This window comes from Nicotiana attenuata, unplaced genomic scaffold (assembly GCF_001879085.1).
Source record: "Nicotiana attenuata strain UT unplaced genomic scaffold, NIATTr2, whole genome shotgun sequence".
Lineage (NCBI taxonomy): Eukaryota > Viridiplantae > Streptophyta > Magnoliopsida > Solanales > Solanaceae > Nicotiana > Nicotiana attenuata.
Window position 1 is genome coordinate 666,110 of NW_017670370.1, and position 13,842 is coordinate 679,951.

The window sequence follows — 13,842 nt, forward strand, 5'->3', positions numbered from 1 at the left end:
TCCAGCAGTGAAAACTTCAATCAATCACATCTGAAGTTATGTAGTGTAAACTTCAACGTTCAAAACTACACTTGAGACGAACTAGTGTGAAGTGCAACCAATTTTTACATGCACTTTAAAGGAATTAGTTTTAAGTGCAAAAACTATACTTAAGATGCACTTAAGACTAATTAGTCTGACTTAAGACGTTTTCGTTTGAAGTTCATATGCCAAAAAATGGAACATTATTTCTCAAATTTTAATAATCCAACATACGATTCAACACTCAAATCTACTCCACATACGCTCAAATTTGAAGCATAAGTTTTAAATATCATAAAAAATAAACCACAATCATTAATTATCCAAACAATAATAAATCTAACAAACCCTTTTTGTCATCTTTAAGAATCTCTCTTTCTAATCTTACTATCATGGCTTTATAACATAATAATAAATCAATTGTACCGTTGACACCCATTAGAAACCCAAGTTATTCTTTGCAGGAACAAGAATTTACCCAAGAAATAAATAATAAAATATTACACGTAGCCAAAAATACCGACAAGGACATACATCATAGTGAAAAAACTGTGTCTAATCAATATATAATTTATGTATACCGGCTAAAAAAAATAAACAGTGAATCTGACCGGCTAGTTGTGTAACAATGCCAATATGCAGTCATTCAATTCACGAAACGAAAGAACAAAAAAGAATTTGTTGCCCGATTGGAAACATAAACAACCTAGTTGCTGAAATTATTGAAGAAGAAGAAGGAGGAGGAGAAACTGCAGAGGAGCTACATTTTTTTCTAAGTGTGTTAATATTAGGTATTAGTTAAATAATTTTAAAAAATTGGATACAAGTTTAATGGCAGCGACCAAATAGGTCACTACATAAAAATTTTACCTTCTATAGAGGTACATCATAATACTTTTGTCAAAATTATCCATTAAATTGGAAAAGAACCAAACTAAAAAAAAATTAATATTTTATAGTGCCTAAATAATAACTAGTACTTAAATAAACAAAACATAGTGCTCGAACAACAAAATCAAACTCAAAACAAGAAATAGTAATAGTAAAGCAATCAATCAATAAATTAACGGATTCATATATTGTCCTGACATAGACCTGATGTCGCTCCCTTCCTGGCCGCAGTATAGGATCGTCTCTCCTTGTGTTATCCCTGAGTTCTTTCACGGGTTCGAATTGTACCAAGGTGAGTCGTCAAGTTGGTCCGTTGAGATCATCATCATCTGCTCTGACCTCGGCACAGTAGGTATTACGGATTTCGTTCCAAGTGATTGGTGGATACTTCATTAACCGACACAGAACTCGGCCCATTCTGAAAAGTTGTGATGACCATCCCTTCAGAAACATTTGGTAAGTTCATGTTGAATCGGACGAGGAAGTCCCTTAGTCCCTCTCTTGGGGATTGTTTGATAGCAAAGATGTTGTTTACTCTTATTTTGGCTTTCTTGGCCCCGATATGTTCCGTCACGAACTTATTAGCCATTTTTTCGAATGTTTCTATGGAACGGGCTGGTAGGTGCGAATACCATGTCAATGCCTCTCAAGTGAGGGTTTCGCCAAATTTTTTCAGCAAAATGGAGGACACTTGCTCCTTGGTGACGGTGAAGTAGTGAGTCACATGGTCTTCGGGGTCGGTTGTCCCATCGTATATTCTGAGATATCGGGGCATCTTGAAGGTCTTCGGTAAGGCATCTGGAGCCGCTTCCTCGCTATATGGCTATTCTATAAACCTACTGTCGTCTCTTTTTGGTAGTAATTTGGGTGGGCCAGGTATCTTGTCTACTCGTTCCTGGTGCTCTTTCATTTGGTCTTTGAGCGCCTTATTTTCGTTTTTCATTTTTTCCATTCTTTTCAGCACGACTATGAGGACGCTGTCACTTGTATTGTCGGTAACTTTGTGAGTTTTACTTGAAGTCGGAGGGTCTGGTAGGTCGCCCTGTTCGTCCCCTTGTTGTACCACGTGGGCTCTTGTGGTTTCTGTAGTCGTGCATGGAACTTGTTTGTTGAGCACGCTTACTAGGGTATCAGTCAGCCACGCTTCAAGGAGCTTTTTCATAGCGGGTGGCGCCCTCTCCCCGTAAACATGGAGGGTTATTTCCCGTTTGGTTTTGTCATACTACAGAAATGTAGGGGTGACCTTTCTTGTTTGGGGGAGGTCGTGGGCGTTATCCCCTCATGATGAGTGTCATAGCCTTCGTTGATAGTGTTCATGAGGTTGAGGGGGACATTATCTGTTGCCCTCGTTCCGTTTTCTTGTTTACCTGCCATGAAAATCTTGTACGCATAGAGAAAATAGATAAAATTTCTAGTTTGTTAGATTCACAAGTCACGTGAGTGCAATTCTAGTGGAAACTAAAAAATTGGCTGAAAAAAATCTCCACAGACCGCGCCAAATTGTTTGACCCAAAATTTAGATCTAGGTTTAAACAATTAGATTTTCTAATAAAATAGGATTAATCTTAGCCAATATTAATATCCAAAAGATTGTTTAACCAGTGTCGTGGCTAAAAACTTCACAAATTCCGTAGAAACAACAGTGAATACGTAACAACAAACAACATTCAATGGCCCAAATACAATAAATGGTATATAATAGGATTTATGTAAATAAATGCAAGTGAGATAACCGAAAAGGGATAAAGTAGTGTGATATTCCTTCTCACAATGATAAATAATTGATGAGCCTTTAAATATTCAGATTCTCCTTGGATTGTGGGAAAAAAGTTAGACAAAGATTTCAAGAAAATGTGTCTTTTGTATGTACATAATAAAGCAAGAATCTAGAGAATGTCAATATGTTGTTGTAAGGCCCCGTGAAATTTTCACTCAAAAACCCGAAATCTCCTAGTGCCAAGTTAGGAATATGTGTTAGTAATTTATAAAATTCTTCGCGGCGAACTATGTTGGATTGATCTGTGCATTAAAAAGTTAAGGAAAAATGCTTTTCAAAAGAGCGCATTTCTGCGGCCCATTATGCGGCCGCATAATAACAATGCGGACCACATAGTTGCCGTAGAGTGAGGCAGAATGTTGGCTAATTTTGCGGACAACTATGCGGCCAATTATGCGATCGCATAATCTATATGCGGGTCGCATAGTCGTCGCATAACCTCTTTGGGATTTTTGCGAAGGGTAGTTCTGTGGTGCATTATGTGACCGCAGAATAGGTATGCGGACCGCATATTGGTCGCATACCCGGACAGAATATTCAAGCCTTGAGGGCTACTTTTGCGGTCCCTTTTGCGGGCCACATATCAGTTATGCGGTCGCATATGCGAGCGCAGATTGAGTCGGGGCTCCTATTTTCTAACTTTTAAAACCCGACCCTATTCCATTAAAAATACCCCATTAGACCCTATTGTGCTATTTTCTACTATATTTAGAGTGAGAGAAAGAGTTCTAGAGGGAGAAAGTGATCCTCACCAACTCACTATTCAATCCTTGCCCAAATATTTGAAGATTATCAAGTAAAGTTACTAAGCCTTCATCCTAAGAGGTAAGAACTTGTGCCCTAACCTTTGATTTCGAAATTCCTACTAAAATACGTAATTAACAAGTGGGTTCATGGGTATAAGGACTGATTATCTTGCATGCATGTATGATAATAGGGTATGGGGAGATTGTTAGCTAAAAATGTAACAAATGGGGGTGTAGGATGATAGAATCTTTCACAAAAAGGTCTTAAAATCATAATGCACACCTAGTGCTTGATAATTGCTCAAATGAGCTAGAATCTTGATTATCTCTCTAATTTTTAATTCAACTTGTAATTCTCATAAAATAGATCGAAGTTGCTAAGAGTTCCGGAATTATTTTAAGAATTAAAGGAAATATCTATTGATGTATGTATGGCTAAAACCCCCTCTTCTTAGAAATTGAGCTCCCTTGGTGTCCATGCAAATGTTGTAAGTTCCAAAATTTAACTGATGTAATGCTTGCTATTTCAAATGAATTGGTGTTGCAAGAATATACGTGAAAGGTGTGTCTCAATGTGTTCAACATGCTATTCATGGTAAATTGAGGATGTGTGAAGAATGTGAACCATGTGCTAAAATGCCTAGATTTCAAGTCAAGTTTAAATTGAGATTGTTATGCCGAACTATGTGAAATCATCTCAATGCTTACAACTTGAATTGCTCTCGTATGTGCCTATTATCTCAAATTTGCAAGGTTAATATTGAAAGCGGAAATGATGTGAAATGTGGGGGAAAAGAGTTTGAGTTATGAAATATGGCCTAGTGCCAAGTATGATGTGATAATTGTGGCCCAAGTGCCGATGAACTGATATATGTGAAATAAAAATTGAAGTGAGATGATTGATGGAAAAGGGAAACGTCTTGGTAAGATGGCTTAGCCGATCGGGCCGTGATCGGACGCCATGTCGCACACATGGTGGTATGTGCTGATATTGAAACCAGAAAGTGAGAATGAAATTGTGTTTGAGGTACATGTCTCAAATGAGGCAACTTAGCCGATCGGGTCGTGATCGGACTCCGCTCAAGAAAGCGGTGGTATTGTGAATGATGATGTAGCAGTATTAAATGTCCCAACCTAAGGCTATGGAAATTCTGTGAAAGCTATGTGATCTCTTTATTTGATGATGTGGTGATTGTTTAAAGCTTTTGTTGATCCTTATGATTTCTTTATTCTTGTATGGTTGTTCTTTCTAATGAGATGGTTTTTAGTTATACATACTAGTACTATTCCACGGTACTAACGTCCCTTTTGCCGGGGGCGCTACATCTTTGAATAGATGTAGGTGGTTCCATAGCAGACAGTGCCGATCGCAGGTAGCGGAGCATCCTCCTCTCAGCAATCTTGGTGATCCCCTTTTCTTCCAGGGGTTATGCAGTATATCTTTTCTTATAAATTACCACTTTTTGAGGTATAGCCGGGGCCTTGTTGCTGGCATTATCATAGCTGTCTTTTGTATCTTTAGAGGCTCCGTAGACGTTTGTGTGGGTTATGTACGAGTGTTGGATGGGTCACTGGACTATGGTGTAATTCTAAACTCTTGTTCTTCTAAACTGTAACTATATAAAATTTTGGAACTTAACATGGCTTAAGGGCTGTAATATAAAATGAACTAGCAATGTTATATGTACGATCCTTCCTACTGTCTAGTTAAATGAAAGCATGGGTTTCTTGATCACAGTGAGTTGGGTAGAAAGTGTCCAGAAGGCTTGCTCAATCGGGTTCAGTCGATTGAGCGCCGGCCGCACCTCCCGAGTTTGGGGCGTGACAGTTGTCATTTGTCAGATCACTTCCACCTTGTCTTCGTCTTTTGATGAAATCGTATTGATGATGTGTGGCAGACTTCGAAGGTTCTCTTAGTGTCAACATGGCCCAAATATAACTAGGATAATTTTTGGCTCATACAAGTATGTCTTAGTGTGATAATAACAAGTGGAATTGATCATGAGTTGGGATATTTTTATAGGAAAATGACTTTCATCCGTAAGTGAAGAAATTCATTTCCCTCATTTTAACAAAAAATATTTTCGCATATTATGGGTGTATATGCATTCCGTAAACTTGTATATTTCCGCAATTAAGTTTTGAGTTGTATTTATGCATTTGCAAAGTTCTAGTGAAGATGATGTAAGGATAAACATTTCGAATTGAGTTATTGAAAGTCTTGGACTACTGTAATGACCCGGCAGGTCGTTTTGAGAGTGGTAGCCCCGTTTCCCCATTTTCTACTCCTTATGTACTTTATAGCTGTTGTATGACTTACCGGGTTTAGTTGGTTCGGGTTCGGAGAGATTTCAGGTTGAATTGAGACACTTAGTCCCATAATTGAAAGCTTAAGTTGAAACAGTTGACCGGATGTTGATTATATGTAAATGGCCCTGGATTTGAATTATGATGGTTCCGTTAGCTGCGTTGGGTGATTTTGGACTTGGGAGTGTGTCCGGATTGTGATTTGGAGGTCCGTAGTGGAATTAGGCTTGAAATGGCGAAAGTTGAATTTTTGAGAAGTTTGATCGGGAGTGGACTTTTTGATATCTGGGTCGGATTGGGATTACGGAAGTTGGAGTAGGTCCGTGGTGTCATTTTTGACTTGTGTGCAAACTTTTAGGTCAATCGGGCGTGATTTGATAGTTTTTGGCGTTGTTTGTAGAATTTGGAAATTTCAAAGTTCATTAGACTTGAATCTATGCGCGTTTCATGTTTTTGACATTGTTTGAGGTGGTTTGAGGGTTTGACTAAGTTTGTATGAGGTTTTAAAACTTGTTGGTATGTTTGGTTGAGGTCCCGGGGGCCTCGGGTTGAATTTGGGTGGTTGATGAATCAAGGTTTGAAGTTGAAGAGCTGCTAAAGTTTGAGGACTGCTGGTTAATCGCACCTGCGGAGTGGGTACCTCAGGTGCGAGCCCGCAGAAGCGGGAAGAGAGCTGCAGAAGCGGGCTAGGAGGAAGTGAGCTAAGGACCCAGGTGCGAGGCCATTTTCCACACATGCGTGTCTGTAGATGCGTGCGAGGATTGCAGGAGCGGAAGTGAGTGGGAGACGCTGGTCCGTAGGAGCGGACGTTTTGCACAGAAGTGCTTCCGCAGAAGCGGATATTTATGCGCGGGTGCGGCAATTGGGGAGTTAAGTGACCTTCGTAGGTGCATATTTTTCACCGTAAAAGCGGGACCGCAGAAGCAGATTTTGGGACCGAGGTGCGGTTTGACTGGGCAGAACATATAAATGCTAGTGTTCGCGATTTTGGCTTCATTTTAACATTTATAGCTCGGGCTTAGGTGATTTTTGAGAGAGATTTCGAAGGGATTCTTGAGGTAAGTCACTTGTGGTTAAATTTCTTCAATAATTATGTTTCCCCATAGATTTTCCCACCTAGTTGGTGTGTGTTTTGAGGTGTAATTTAGAGATTTGAGGTTAGGGATTTAGAGAGTTGATTTTGGGGATTTGAGTGTCGATTTGGTGTCGGATTCTGATGAATTTGGTATGGTTAGATTCGTAGTCGGATGGGCTTTCGGGTTCCGTGACTTTTGCTTGATTTTGAGACGTGGGCCTAGGGGCCGGCTTGAAGCCGATTTCGGATTTTTGATTCATAATTTCGTATTTTCTAGTGGAATTGATTCCTTTAGCCCGTCTTGATTGCATTGTACTGCTTGTGGCTAGATTTGGGACATTTGGAGGCCGATTTGTGAGGCAAAGGCGTATTGGAGTAGAGTTTTGCTCGGATTGAGGTAAGTAACAGTTCTAAATCTGGTTCTGAGGGTATGAAACCTCGGATTATGTGTTATGTGATTGGTTTGGGGGTGACGCACATGCTAGGTGATGGGCGTGTGGGCGTGCACCGTAGGAATTGTGACTTGGTCCATTCGTGAAACTGTAAAGTTGAATAACTTGTTGTTAGCTATATGTTATCCATGTATTATAAAATTTTTACTGTAAATCATGTTATAAATCATGTTTAGGTTATGTGTTGGTACTGTTGGGACCCACCGAGGCCGTGTTACATGTTGAATTACCTGCTAAATGCTATTTGTATGCAGTCTTTGTTTTACTCGCACATCGCATCTCAGCCTCTATTATTTTTTTATTGACACATCATATCATTGCTGTTTGGGCTGATTTTCATGATTTCTGAGAGCACGAGAGACTGGAGAGATTGATGACTAAGTGAGGACAAGAGCATGATTGAGAGGATATTTATGGGATTGGGTTAACGCCGCAACATATTTCATTGATTTATGCCATGATTGGGTTGATATAATGCTTGGGCTGAAGGAGCCCCTCCGGAGTTTGTACACACCCCCAGTAAGCCCATGTATCTACTGAGTGCCGAGCGACTGAGAGGAATGAGTGACTGCGAGGATTGAGTGACTGTGAGGAATGAGTGATTGTGAGGTTGGAGTGAATGGGAGGACTGAGTGATTGTTGCTCTGAGAGGCTGCATTTGATTTCATTGTTGTTGCACTTAGCTTTCATAAATCATTGTTTTGAAACTTCTGAGGGATATTATATCCGAATTTTTACTTAAATTGGCACATATAAAATGATTTGACTTAAATTGCCGGATTTGAAAGCATGTCTACCTTCTTTGTTGAGACTACTGAAATTGAACCATAACTGTGTAGCCCGTCACTACCTTCAGTCATTTATTTGTTCTTGTTACTTACTGAGTTGGTTGTACTCACGCTACACCCTGCACTTCGTGTGTAGATCGAGGTGTTTCTGGACACGGAGGGTGTTGATATTTCGCACAGCTAATCGTTGGAGACTTCGAGCTAGCTGGCCGACATTCACAGCCCTTATTTCTCCTTCCTTGTCTTTTCTTTTATTATATTTAGATCCAGACTCTTATAGACATTGCTTTATTTTTTAGACTAGTGATGTATAGATGCTCATGAGCTCAGTGACACCCCGATTTAGTAATTTTTCCGCATTTCCGCTTTGGGTGTTTACCCCGTTTATGAGAATTTTTTTTTGTCATTTAAAACTACTTTGATTCATTTTTGTTAAATGTTGGAAATATTTTGGAAATGTCAGCTTGCCTAGTACCACGTTAGGCACCATCGACATGTTAGGATGTTGGGTCGTGACAAGTTGGTATTAGAGCCAAGGTTACATAGTTCTCACGAGTCATGAGCAGGTTTAGTAGAGTCTTGCGGATCGGTACGGAGACGTCTATACTTATCTTCGAGAGGCTGCCAATCCCTTAGGAAACTTCACGTTCTTGAATTCTTGTCGTGCGACTGTTGATTCTGGTAACTAAACTTTTGTTATTCTATTCTCTCACAGATAGTGAGGACACGTACTAACGGACAGGATGGACAGTCACTAGTACCACCAATTAGGGCAGCGAGAGGCCGAGGTCGCGGTAGAGGCAGAGGTGCAGCTCTTACAGCAGCTAGGGTAGCACCTGCAGATTCACTAGTTGCCCTAGTTTAGGAGCAAGTTCCAGTTGTGGAGGAGCTAGTGGGGCCAGCTCAGGCACGAGCTGTGCCCATTGTGATCCTAGGCCTTCAGGAGGCCTTAGCTCAGATTTTGACCGTGTGAACCAGTCTTGCTCAGGCGATCTATGTTTCGGCCGCATCAGCCACTTCTCAGGCCGGGGGAGGTACTCATATTCCTGCTGCTTACACACTAGAGCAAGTAATGCAGGGACTTCAGACACCAGGGGCACTACCAGCCCAGTCGGTTGTAGCTGCTCAGGCCCATGTGGTCCCTGTTATGACTGATGATGAGCAGCGGAGATTAGAGAGGTTTAGGAGGCTCCAGCCTCCATCTTTCAGTGGGGCAGAATCGGAGGATGCCCAGGGTTTCTTGGACAAGTGTCAGAGGATTCTTGGTACAAAAGGTATTTTGGAGACCAGTGGGGTCTCGTTCACTACTTTTCAGTATTCTGGGGCTGCCTTCAGATGGTGGGAGGCGTATGAGGGGCGTAGGCCGATCGGTGCAGCGCCACTTACATGGCAGGAGTTCTCCGTTCCTTTCTTGGAGAAGTTCGTGCCTCAGACGCGCAGAGAGGAGCTGCGTAGACAGTTTGAGCATCTCCATCAGGATGGTATGTCTGTGATGCAGTACGAGATGAGGTTTTTTGAGTTGGCCCATCATGCAGTTTGGTTGGTTTCAACTTATAGGAGAGGATTAGGAGGTTCATTGATGGCCTCACATATCAGTTGCGGTTGCTTATGACTAGAGAGAGGGTATCTGGTTTTACTTTTGATGAGGTTGTTGACATTGCTCGGTAGATAGAGTTGGTCTACAACCAGGAGTGGGGTGAGAGGGAGGCCAAGAGGCCTCGTGGATTGAGAGGTTTCAGCGGTGTTCCTTTTGGGGGTCAGTTCTACCACGGCAGGGGTCGTCCTTCTAGGCATGCTCAGACGGCTCGTCCAGTTCATCATGGTGCATCATCCGGCCAGGATTCTTATAGTTCTCATCAGGGCCAGTCATCTCTTAGTGCCCTTCTAGATCAGAGTTCGTCTCGTGCTCCATCGGTTCAGGGCTCATCTATGCCAGGTCCTTCTACCAGTTATCCCAGTGCTCTGGGCTCCCTTCAGTCCCAATCACCAGTACCAGGGAGTTGTTTTGAGTGCGGGAAGTTTGGGTATGTGTGGAGATTGTGTCCTCATCATCAGGGAGGTTCAGTGCAGCAGAGGAGTCAGGCTGCGTCTTTCGCACCAATTGCTGCACCACCCACTCAGCCAGCTTAGGGTAGGGCCTAATCAGCTAGAGGTCGCCCTAGAGGGGGAGGCCGATCAGGTGGCGGTCAGGCCCATTTCTATGCTCTTCCTGCCAGACCAGATGTTGTTGCTTCAGATGCAGTAATCATAGGTATTGTTTCAGTTTGCCATAGGGATGCCTCTTTATTATTTGACCCTGGTTCCACTTATTTGTATGTATCATCCTATTTTGTTCATTATCTGGATATGCCCCGTACGTCCCTAGTTTCATCCGTTCATGTATCTACGCCGGTAGGTAATACTATTGTTGTGGATACTGTATATCGGTCGTGTGTAGTGGCTATTGGGGGATTGGAGACTAGAGTTGTTCTCTTGTTGCTTAGTATGGTCGATTTCGATGTGATCTTAGGTATGGACTGGTTATCTCCATGTCATGTTGTTCTAGATTATCACGCTAAGACCATGACATTGGCGATGTTGGGATTGCCACAGATTGAGTTGCGAGGTTCTCTATACTATGTTCCCAATAGAGTGATTTCATACTTGAAGGCCCAGCGGATGATTGGGAAGGGTTGTTTATCTTATTTGGCCTTTATAAGGGATGTTAGTGCTGATACCCCTACTATTGATTCTGTTCCGATGGAGCGAGATTTCCCGGATGTGTTTCTTGCAGACCCGTTGGGCATGCCGGCGACATGGACATTGGCTTGGTGCTGGGCACTTAGCCCATTTCTATTCCTCCGTACCGTATGACACCGGTTGAGTTGAAAGAGTTGAAAGAGCAGCTTCAGGAACTTCTCGATAAGGGGTTTATTAGGCCTAGTGTGTCACCTTGGGGTGCATTGGTTCTGTTTGTAAGAAGGATGGTATTATGAGAATGTGCATTGATTACATGCAGTTGAACAAAGTCACAATCAAGAACACGTATCCTTTGCCACGCATTGATAATCTATTTGACCAGCTTTAGGGAGTGAGGGTGTTCTCCAAGGTTGATTTGAGGTCTGGGTATCACCAGTTGAAGATTCGGGATTCGGATACTCTAAAGACAACATTCAGGACCCGTTATGGTCATTATGAGTTCCTTGTGATGTCTTTTGGGCTGACCAACGCCCCAGCAGCGTTCATGCATCTGATGAACACTGTATTTCAACCTTATCTCGACTCATTTGTCATTGTATTCATTGATGATATCCTGATATACTCTCGTAGTCAGGAGGAGCATGCCCATCTGATTGATAACTAGGGATTTTAACGTGTTTTACACTCCTTCTTGCTTACGCTTTGGTTATAAATTGCTACAAAATAGTCCCAAAAGGCTCATAAGTTGTACTTGATTGCAGGTTTGATCGAGAACGTGACGAAACGTCAAAGATCGGCTCAAGGGGAGTGAAACCTGCTCAAGTATAAAAGACAAGGCTAACCGAGGGCAAAATGGCCTAGTGCGGCCGCATTCGACTTTGTGCGGTCCGCACTAGGTAGGTTCAGAGAGATGGCTAAAATGTGCTTAAGGTAACGCGGCCGCGGTACACGTTTCGCGGTCCGCGGTGAAGGCTCCGCGTTCGCACTATCTTTTTGTGCGGTCCGCGGACAAGAGATTCAGAGAGATGGAATTATGCCAAGTCCAAGCCATGCGGTCCGCGGTCGTGATTGTGCGAATCGCGCCAGCTGCCTCCGCGGCCGCGGTCCATTCTACGCGGTCCGCGGAGCCCAAGTTCAGAGAGCCCAAAATTGAAGTCAAAGAGCCTAGTGCGGCCGCGGTCCATTTCATGCGGCCCGCACTGACCCCGCAGGGGTATTTTTGTCCAGTTTTTCCAGCCTAGTATAAATAGAACATTTTACCATTTTTAGGTCATCAGTTAATTCCAGAACTGAGCTGCGCTCGTGAGAACATCATTTGTAGCCATTTTTGGCATCTTAGCTTCAAATTAACGATAGATTCTTGTTCTTTAATTTAGTATTTAATTAATATGTCTTGTTCTTCATCTATTTCTTCATTTTCTTCTTCATGCATGAGTAGCTAAACCCATTAGCTAGGGTTGTGGCTCAACCCTAGTGTGGGTAATTGATGGGTGTTGCCATCTAGGGTTAGATTGATTATGGGTGTTTGCTATTTGGGTTGATTTGATGTTTTAATCTATGAATTGGTGGTTGCAAACACTGATTTATACTTTGTGGATTTGACTCTTCTTGAGAAAGAGAGTCTAAGTCTCCAAAATTGACCCAACAAGGAATTGAGATGGACTTATGAGAAATGATAGTCCCAATTAACGGGTTAAACCTCGAGAGAGTAATCACCCTACTTGAACCCTAGTTGCTTGATCTAATCTGCCTACCCATTTGGTCTCGAGAGAGTCAATTGGGCAAAATCACTCTCTCTACCGAGAGGTGTGAGAGTGGGTAAAGTTGTGCAATGGTTATAGCATAAGCCCCAATTATGTCAATCGAACCTTAGTAACATCTACCTGTCAATTAGCCACCTAGGTGATGTCACGACCCTAGTGCCCTTCTTCCCATTAGATACAACTTTAGCAATTGTTTCGTAGCATAATCTGGTTTCAATTAGTAGTTTGATAATAGTAGTTTATAATTGAAAAACCCAAAAATGTTGGAAGTTACATTTAGAACAATTACACGACTCTAGTCTAGATATATACTCAGCTCCAATTTCTAGCTCTCTGAGGAATTCGATCCCGACCCTCATATCGGGTAAAAGCTATTGCGACCCTCTCTTGCTACCTTTTATTGGTGCGGAGTAGGCAGCGATCACCATCATTTGAGGATTGTGTTGCAGCGGTTGAGGGAGGAGAAACTTTATGCCAAGTTCTCAAGTGTGAGTTTTGGCTCAATTCAGTGGCGTTCTTGGGGCACGTGGTGTCCAGTGAGGGGATTCAGGTGCATCCGAAGAAGATATAGGTGGTTTAGAGTTGGCCCAGATCGTCCTCAGCTACGGAGATTTGGAGCTTTCTAGGATTGGCTGGTTATTACCGTCGCTTCGTACAGAGTTTCTCATCTATTGCATCACCCTTGACCAAATTGACCCAAAAGAGTGCTCCTTTCAGGTGGTCAGATGAGTGTGAGGAGAGCTTTCATAAGCTCAAGACTGCCTTGACGACAACTCCAGTTCTAGTTCTACCATCGGCTTCTGGTTCTTATACAATGTCTTGTGATGCTTATCGGATCGGTATCAGGTGTGATTGATGCAAGAGGGTAGAGTGATTGCTTACGCTTCGCCGCCAGTTAAATCCTTATGAGAAGAACTGCCATGTTCATGATTTGGAGTTGGCTTCCATTGTTCACGCATTGACGATTTGGAGGCACTATCTCTATAGTGTGTCTTGTGGGATATTTATAGATCATCGGAGCCTCCAGCACTTGTTCAAACAGAAGGATTTAAATTTGAGGAAACGGAGATAGTTGGAGCTACTAAAGGACCTTGATATCACTATTCTGTATCATCCGGGGAAGGCCAATATGGTGGCCGATGACTTGAGTAGGAAGGTGGTGAGTATGGGTAGCCTTGCATTCATTCATATTGGTGAGAGACCTCTTGCAGTTGATGTTCAGGCATTGGCCAACCAGTTCGTGAGATTAGATATTTCGGAGCCTAGTCGGGTTCTGGCTTGTGTGGTTTCTCGGTCTTCCTTATTTGACTGTATCAGAGAACGCCTGTAAGATGATCCTAATT